Raw genomic sequence first — 9,833 nt, 5'->3', positions numbered from 1 at the left:
CCTGGCACATAGGAAGCTCTTAATGAATGGGATTTATTTAGAAACAAATGGGTAGTAATTAATAAATTCTAGTAAGTATCTAGTAAAATAAACACAAGTTATTCAATTACAAAAGGTTAAATTAATAAGTTAGTGATTATTATTTATATCTTTTCTAAAAGATTTTTTTTTTTAATTTTTATTTATTTATGATAGTCACAGAGAGAGAGAGAGAGGCAGAGACATAGGCAGAGGGAGGAGCAGGCTCCATGCACCGGGAGCCTGATGTGGGATTCGATCCCGGGTCTCCAGGATCGCGCCCTGGGCCAAAGGCAGGCGCCAAACCGCTGCGCCACCCAGGGATCCCTCTAAAAGATTTTTTATTTGTAGAACTCATCTTGGGGTTTTTGCTGTGCTACTTATTCCTCAAAACTAGTAGATAGTTCTAACAGAACAGAAAATGAGAAATTCACATTTTTTTCATCAAATTCTATTTGTAATTCCTCTTTATCTTGTACCCTCCTGCTCTTTTTTCCCATCAAACCAGTGAAATAAAGGCAGCAATATGTGGCATGGATAACCCAACTTCCTACACCCAAGATGATCCTTCCTACTGAACATCAGAATCCTTCTTACTACAATGCCATGGGCAACTATCACTACTAACTTTGTTGGCATCGTGAGATGAAATTGATTTGTAACTCCTAAAAGAAGTAAATAAAAACCAGCCTCACTTTTTTCTGTTATCAGGAAGATAAAATTTTCTAGGCAACTATAATGAGGAAAACATACTTTCTTTTTTTTTTCTTTTTATTTAAATTCAATTTGCCAACATATATAATATAATATAACACCCAGTGCTCATCCCATCAAGTACCCTCCTTAGAAAACATACTTTCTAATTACCATGTCACTTTGGTTTCAACCATACCTTAAGAATAGTTTTGTAGCCTGGGTGGCTCAGCAGTTTAACACTGGGTGTGATCTTGGAGACCCGGAATCGAGTCCCATGTTAGGCTCCCAGCATGCAGCCTCCTTCTTCCTCTGCCTGTGTCTCTGCCTCTCTCTCTCTCTCTGTGCCTTTCATGAATAAATAAAATATTTTTTTAAAAATTTGTAGTTTTGTTATGAAAAGTTTTTCACTCAAAAAAATTATGTTTCTTTCTTCTCATAATATATATCAGATGCTCAGTTATTCCAGTTATCATAAATACAAATCCTGAAATGTGAGCCCCATTATTTATATAATAAAATATCTTAGAATAATCAGAATGGCAAGCAGAATAAAGCTTCCCCATTCCCCCACTCCTATCTCAGTCCTATCTTAAACCTCAGAACTGGTAAATACATTACCTTATATGGCAAAAAATTACTTTAAAGATGTGATTGAATTAGAATCTTGCGGTGAGAAGATTATCTTGAATAATCCAGATGGGCCCAGTGTAATCACAAGGGTCTTTAAAGGTGGAAGCTAGAGGTAGAAGAAGAGGAAGAGTCAGAGTCATCTGATGTGAGAAAAACTGGATTAGGCTTTGAAGATACATTTGCACTTTGAAGATACAAGGGACCACAATCCACAGAATACAGGCAGCCTCTAGAAGCTGAGAAAGCAAGAAAACAGATTTTCCTTCAGAGCATCCAGAAGGAATGCAGGCCTGCCAAAAATTTGATTTTAGCCCATGGAGATCCATTTTGCGTTTTTGTAAGCCACTAAGTTTGTGGTAAAGCAGTAATAGGAAGCAAATATAATGAGTTTTAAAACCTTGCCAAGTTCAAATAGTGAATGGAGGGTTAGAAATAAAACCCAGATAGTCTGACAAGAAAACCCATTTTATGTAATTGGCAATGTAAAAACAAACTCGAAACTGTGTACATATACACATGCACATACACACAGATGAATATATAAACATATCACAAACATATATATAGTATACAATTGCATATATATATGCATATATGTAATATGTGTGTACACACACACATACATGTCATTACCAATGCTGCAATGCTCCATTTACTTTGATTATTTGGAAATAGCACAGCTTTATGATAATGACAGTGCAAAGATAAACTTAGTTTCAAAGTGCTACTAAATACTGTTTATATAGCCTGTTTTATGAGATGCTGAAGATGTACTGCACACATAACACTTAAAAGAAATTACAATTCTACCAGCATTATCCTCAGATTGTCAATTGATTGTGGATCATGGATTTCTTTTACTCTGAGCGTGTGTGTGTCTGGGTATGTATCTACCTTCTTTCAAAGTACTGAGAATGTTTATAACTGTAATTGTTACTAATGATTGTTCATAAATTATTCATAATTTAGACATGAGGAATCTTAAAATCAAAACTAATGGCACCAGACAAAAAGTGACAACCAGGAACTGAGAAATGTATGAAGAAATTAGAGAAGGCTGTGTCGGTACGAGAATGAGCTTAGATAGCAAGTGTAATTGGAAAGGTGGGGAAGCTCTCCTGAAAACTAGACTTTGAAGTAATTTACAGGAAATTTTTAGAATGTTTGGAGAGAAGCAGAGTGAATGTCCACTTCCTAGAGCCAGGAAGAAGAGAGATCAATTTGCAATGCCATCACATTTTACAGTTGGATGATGCTGAATCATACACTTAACCTCTCTGAACTTGATTCTCCTCTCATAAAAAAAAGCACATTAGTATTTACCACATGAGGCCGTTGTGGTAATTAAATGAGCCAGTGCATGTAAATCACCTGAGACAGTGTCAGTCCCCAACAAATATTATTTCCTTCTTTGTCCCTGCTGTCCATTGATACTTTGTATGCTTTAGAGCAATATATCCTTAAATTTGCTTTGTCAAATAAGCTACTTTTAAGTGATATACCATGTAAGATTTCTGTCCATTTTTAAATAAATTCTGTTAAATGAATTAAATGATATTTCTTTACTATAGGACTTCTGAGAGGCTTCAGTATGGTTCTCTGTATTGTGGTTCTCTGAGGGATATACATTATATAAAAAGGAGCATTTCTAAATTTTATCAGACAACATAATTTTTTCATAGACAATCATATGAAACAAATTTAATAAAACATACTATAAGGAGAGCACATTTAGGGACCCCTGGGTGGCTCAGTGGTTGAGTGTCTGCCTTTGGCCCAGGGAGTGATCCTGGAGTCCTAGGATCGAGTCCCACATCAAGCTCCTGCATGGAGCCTGCTTCTCTATCTGCCTGTGTCTCTGCCTCTCTCTCTGTGTCTCTCAAGAATAAATAAAAATCTTAAAAAAAGAAAAAAGAAGTGCACATTTAGACCAAAAAACAAACAAACAAACAGAATAAGGTGTCAAAATATAAGAACTTAGATCTATATCTTTATTGTTTTAGGGTTCTGTTGACTTTCATATAAATATTTAGTATTTAAAGAACCGTGTTCTACCTGCATTGTTCCTTTTACAGAGAGTTGTGAGAATAAAGTTGCACACAGTATGCAGAAGTACTATGTAGAGTTAAAAGCTCCACACAAGCATGAGGTTAGTATTATACTGTCACACCATCTGACCTGCCATCTTTTCTACCATGTGAAAGAAATGTTGTTGATGGTTCCTAAAAGGCTTGGTAGATCAGAGAAAAAGTACACAACCTTGGCCCCAGAGGCTGCAATGTGAGAGACTAGCAATAGAAGAAGCACAACCCAATTATCTCTGTGAGAGAATAATTCAGTTCAGAACAAATGTCCTACATTTAAAAAGCCAGTAGAGTTTGGTTCATGAGGGACACAGCCCCTTTTAAAACTTTCACTGAATTTTAATCCTTGAGATAGGCTAGCACAAACTTAGTCATAAAACCATCTGTGCCAAACTCCCAACATTTTAAGAAACCTCACATAGGTCCTTTCTTCTCTGTGTGATTCCATATTAGAAATGGAGAATGAGAGAGACAGAGACAGAGACAGAGAACAGAGAGAAATTAATTGATTTTATTTATTGAAACCCTGTCCCTTCCTAACATTTCAACTGTGAAATATTGAGCCTGGGAGATCCTTCCCCAAAGGGCATCTCCCATGATCAACTACATTTAAGGTGTACTGTTCTCTCCCCTTTCTGGGAGTTTCACAAGGCATTTTTATCAATCTAAAAGATCCTAGAAGTCCTGCAATAAAGAAGCATTAATTTGGTCTAATACAGTATTTCCAAAATTCTTTGATCACAATAACCACTATATATACGAAATTTACAATAATTTCAATGAAATGTCCCAATAATGTCCCCAAACCCCTGAGGGAAATGCTTCATTAGATGATATTCCAATTCCCCAAGACCTCTGTCAATCCCAGACCATACATGTTTCCTTGGAGGATGCAGGAATGGCTTCGTGCCTCTGGGTCCTCAATGCTGAGATCTTGTTTTCTGAGAGCATTGTCTAGCCTCCACTGAAAATTATGGTTTAGACCATTAATGTACAGAACCAGAGTACAGGATGAGTATGCTAGAGGGAAGAGGCTGCTTCTGGGGGACCAATTTTCACAAAGTGCTTTCCCTTTCTCTCTTTCACTACACACCAATTATTCTTGCCAGCTGGAGTCCCTGTATTTTCCACTGCAGGGGGATTGATTATGCACTCCCTTCATGTGGAGCAAGGGGCTGAGAAGAGAAATTGCTGGTAAATGAGACACCTATAACATTTGTATAAATCCCTGGCCCACCAGCCTCTCTCACCAGTCCAGGTAAAGCACTTGCCTCTGCTGAAGGATGTGAGCCTTGGCAATGAGCAGCAGCAGAAAGTTCTGTGGGCTGTTAGGCTTGAAAGAACTCTGGAGTCTTCCAGTCAGGATTTGCCTACTCAGACAAAGTTCAAAAGAGAAAAGAAACAATTCATCAGAAAATTAAGACCCAACTTCTGAGCAACACTGTGAAAATCATAAGAAGTATGTGTTGGCTCTTTCTAACAATTATTGACTCTCAAATCTTTAATTGCTAACCATGCATTGTCATTACTGTGCTAAGTAACATATGTATAATCTAATTTATTCTTCACAATCATCTTACAAAGATGATACTCTTTTATATTGATTTTACAAATGAAAATCTAAAGTTGATAGAGAAGAAATGGCTCCACAGGTACCATGTAGGAAAATATCAGACCAGGAATTCAATTCAAATTGGTCCAGCCAACTACAAAATCTACACTCTATATCCATCATGGTATACTGCCTCCTTTCTCTTGCTAGATATCTTCCATTTGTTCCTCCAGATTCATTCTCCACACCTTTCTGCTCTTTTATTTGTTCTATGAGGATGATCTGTAAAGACTAAGTATTAATTAGCTGCTTTGTCTCTGGCTTCCTATTAAATAAGGCCAATAAGGGACACCGTAAGGGAATTGGAAGGAGGTCCTTCTACCATCATTACCTTTCTCAAGGCAGCTGATGTGATTTTCTCTCTATGGCTCCTCTTCCCTTTGACCCAAAGGTTTGCTGTGTAGGGTTGCTTCAGGAATTGGCTGTAATATTCCTCCTGTCCTTGTATGAATACTCCTTTACAATGTGACTTTTCTCTCCTTCAATACAGAGGTGGAGTCCACCCCCATCTTGTCAATCAAGTCTCAACTTGTCCCTTGCTTTGACCAAGTCAATGTGGTAAGAGTGACATTTTTAAAGTCCCAGAGCATCAACCTCAAGAGGACTTGTAACTTCTCTCCTTCTATTCCTGGAAACCTGACAGTATCATATGTGGAATGGTTAGACTCCTTGAACATGAATGGCCACAAGAAGAGGTTGACCCAGCCAACAACTAAGCACTGACCATCAGAAACATGAATGACGTTGTCAGGACCATCTAATCTTATTCAATTTGCCAGATCTTTGCACTTAAATGTGTTACCCAGGCAAGAGCAGAAGAGGGACTTCCTAGCTGATTCCAGTTTAAATAGCTACACAGAAATATGAGAAAATAAATAGTTGCTTTGAAACACTACATTTTAAGGTATTTTTGTTATATAGCAATAGCTAACTGATCAATAACTGGCCTGTCCTATGTCTTTATCAATAGTCCAGTTTTCATAAACTGTCATCAAATTATCTGACTTTGATTATGCCATCTGGACCCTGGTTGACACTCCTACTGTCATGGTTCAAGAAATAATTAGAGACTTCTTTGGAAGAAGATTGGCCTAGGCTATATCTCCTCATACTCCTGAATCAACAGAAGTAATTCTCTAGGAAATTCTAACTATAATGGTTAATGGTTATATATAACAATTAGTTGACATCAAACATATTGCTTACATCACTTCTAATAACTGTCACTGTGAACTGGAATTACATATTATTATTAGCCCAATTTTGCAGATGAGAAAGCAGGAGTTCAAAGAGGTAGGGCAATTAATTCACTATAGTAAGTGCTAGTAAGTAGCAGGTTCAAAATTCAAACATCAGTCTGAGTTTGCTCCGACACTCATGTCTTTCCACTCATCAAACTAACTCAGAAATCAAAACTTTAGTGCTAAGAGCCAACCAACAATATTCTTGAGCAAAAACTCTGTCACCTTGGGAATCTCTGGATTTCCATTCCTTTTTTAAATTTTTTTTTTTTTTTGGATTTCCATTCTATGAAAATTTTTCTGAAGCTGTAATGTCTTCTATCAGAGATAAAAGGATTATGTTCATAATAGTAGAATATTTGGGCACTATCAGGTTGATTGATATAGCTTATTTGACCTTCAAGAGTAGCAATTTCAGGGGCATCTGACTAGCTCAGTTGGTGGAGAATGCAACTCTCGATCTCAGCATTGTGAGCTTGAGCTGCAGGTTGGGCATGGGAGCTACTTACAAAAAAAGAAGTAGCAATTTCAAGTCATTGGTACAGCTGGATAATGAGCCATGGCCTTGTGTTCGTGTAGTTTTCCAGTAAATCTGCTTTAGAAAATTCATCTTGTTAGACTTCCCAGAGGTAAAAATAGATGTATACAGATAGAGTGGGGAGTAATCTGTGGTTCTTGTTTACTTTATATATTTAACATTAGATTCTTTGCAAAAGTCTCCTGAGATGGAGAATTTATGTCACATAGGTCCCTGAGGAAATACACCACCAAAAGTGGCTCTAGCAGATTCCTGAAGTGTGATAGGAATGGTACCATCTAAAGGATTTGTGCTGAAGTGGCAGGCAGCCCAGATGAGATAAAATTATATTTTTGTGTCAAAGAATGGACCACATCTTTAAAGGCCAGGTAATAGAGGATAGAATAATAATAGCAGCGCATCCTTAGGGAAAGCAACGTGGGTATAGCATACGACATGAGTGTGTGGGCTCAGGAGTGTGACTGGCTTAGATCTGAGCACTAGTTACGAACTAGTGTCATCTGTGACATTGGGCCGGTGACTGAAAACCTTTAACTCTTGCTTTAATTCACTATGAAAAAAAATAGCAATAACCTAACTCATGAGGTGTTATGAAGATTAAATGAGATAATGTATGCAAAGAACTTACTAGAGGGTGCCTGAGTGGCTCAGTCAGTTAAGCGTCTGCCTTTGGCTCAGGTCATGATCTCAGGGTTCTAGGATCAAGCCTTTAGTGTTAGGATCCCTGCTCAGCAAGAAATCTGCTTCTCCCTTTCTCTCTGCTTCTCCCCACTGTTTATTCTTTCTTTCTTCCCAAAATAAATAAATAAAATAGTTTTTCTTAAAGAACTTACTAGAATATGTGGTTTATACTAAAAGTAAAATAAAGTTTTTAAAATCACTGGTGTGTCTAATACAAGTGCCATATGTGTATTACATCTTTTAATACTTCCTCATCCCTCCAAAGTAAATATATCACCCATTTTGTGATTTTGAAAACTGAGGCAAGTTATCTATCCAAAGCTTTGCTGCCTGTATATGTCAAAGCTGAGACGGGATCTGAATTTCCTTTGACTGCACAAAGTGGATGTTTTTTTCCTCCTCTGTATCACCCTGCCTCTTCCAGGGTGGGGTGTGTGTGTGCTCAGTCTCTTGCATAGGAAAAAGATAGACATTGTGCCACATACTTGGGAGTGCTCATCCAACAGTGGGGATGTATTTGTCATGATCCAGTAATGCTCTCTTAGCTTCAATGACCCCCTGCACGTTATAGCAAGGCAGCTATTGCAGGGATCTGGTTCCATTCGTAGTTGAACAGAGGGGACTAGAGGAGAGATAATTGGGCTATGTAGGGAGCTAGCCCATGACCTTGGCCTCATTAGCAACATGCTTTAATCATCAAAGCCAAGCAACCACAGGTGGCTATGCCTCGTGCAAATGTTTTGCATCTCATTTCCTGAAAATGTCAATGTTTGAGAATATAAATATTACTTATAATCCTGGGATGATTGTACAGGTACTAATGGAATGGTTTTATGGTATTGATTTTCAATAGCTCATTTGGTATAATCAGCTTAACTCCATCTGCTAGAAAACGAACTTCTAATTCCAGTCTGAAACATATTACAAAAAAATGATTTTAGCCCAGTCTGTGACTACCTTGAATCCTTTATGGAAGTAGACCGGGCATAAATCTTAAATAAATAAATCAACTTTGGACTCTTCCAGATTCTCATGATCTCACAAGATTGATTTCCTTTCCTTTAATCTGTTTCTAATAAAAGGGATATCTTCCTTTGAGACACGGTCCATAATCTTTTCCATTTTTATTATCATTCTCATAGACATCCTCTTTTCCATTTTAAGAGGAGCACATTTCCTCAGAGGAAGGTAGCTTTAATGAACAATCAAATCAGTGCAGAAGTAGAGGAATGCTGGGGAGAAGTAATGGTTTTTTGGGTGGGCTGGGAAGAACAGTGCATAAAAGAAAGCAGCCCCCTCCTCCCTGAGAGGTATGATAGCATGATTTTCTTCCTTACTACAAGAGTATTAATCTAAGGAATTGAAAAGCCATTTGTCTATGAGAAAGAAAATGAACAAGAAATGGGGATTGTCAACTGACATAGCAAAGATAAAATAATAACAAAAGGTGTTATTCAGAATGCAATATGCACTTTATTAAATTACTAATTACTAAGCACTATTAAATTACTAATTACTAAACACTATTAAATTACTAATTACTAAACATGTATTATTGTGTTGAATTATTCCAAAATCCTGACATTGAGACTGTTACAATATCACTATCTTATAGATGTTTACAAAATTGGATGAACTTGGGTAGCCTGGGTGTCTCAGTGGCTTAGTGCTGCCTTCAGCCCAGGGTGTGATCCTGGAGACCCAGGATGGAGTCCCATGTCAGAGTCCCTGCATGGAGCCTGCTTCTCCCTCTGCCTGTGTCACTCTGCACCCCTCCCCGCCCCCCCTCCCATGTCTCTTGTGAATAAATAAATATTTTTTTTAAAATTGGATGAACTTTCCCACAGTCATATAGCTTGTATGATGGGGGTCAGGACACAAACCACAGCAGCCACACACCCAGCCACATGCAGGAGCCCACAGGTCTATCGGACATTGCTGCCTGTGAGAATGTTTGATGGTGCATAAGTTTTGGGATCAGTTCTTGTTTCTAATCGTGTCTCTGGGCCCTCATCACAAGTGTCAGCCTCGTTGCTCTACCTTTAAAATGGAAACAATACCTATCTCCTACTATTGAGACAAAACATTTAAAACACCAATTATGCTGGCCTGCGCACAGCAAAAACTCAATAAATGATCATTGAGGTTGCTGGTTTGCTATGATTTTGTTACTGGTTCTGTGACCCTAGGAAAATTTCTAAAGTATTTCAACTCTGGAGACTTTATTATTTAAATGAACATAAATAAGAGTATTGTCTTTTCTACTTCACCTTGCTGGTGGTTGTGAGGCTCAAAAGAAAGAATACACACCTTGCAGGGAATATAGAGTTCGA

This window comes from Canis aureus, chromosome 19 (assembly GCF_053574225.1).
Source record: "Canis aureus isolate CA01 chromosome 19, VMU_Caureus_v.1.0, whole genome shotgun sequence".
NCBI classification, from domain to species: Eukaryota; Metazoa; Chordata; class Mammalia; order Carnivora; family Canidae; genus Canis; species Canis aureus.
This window is presented reverse-complemented; position numbering follows the sequence as displayed.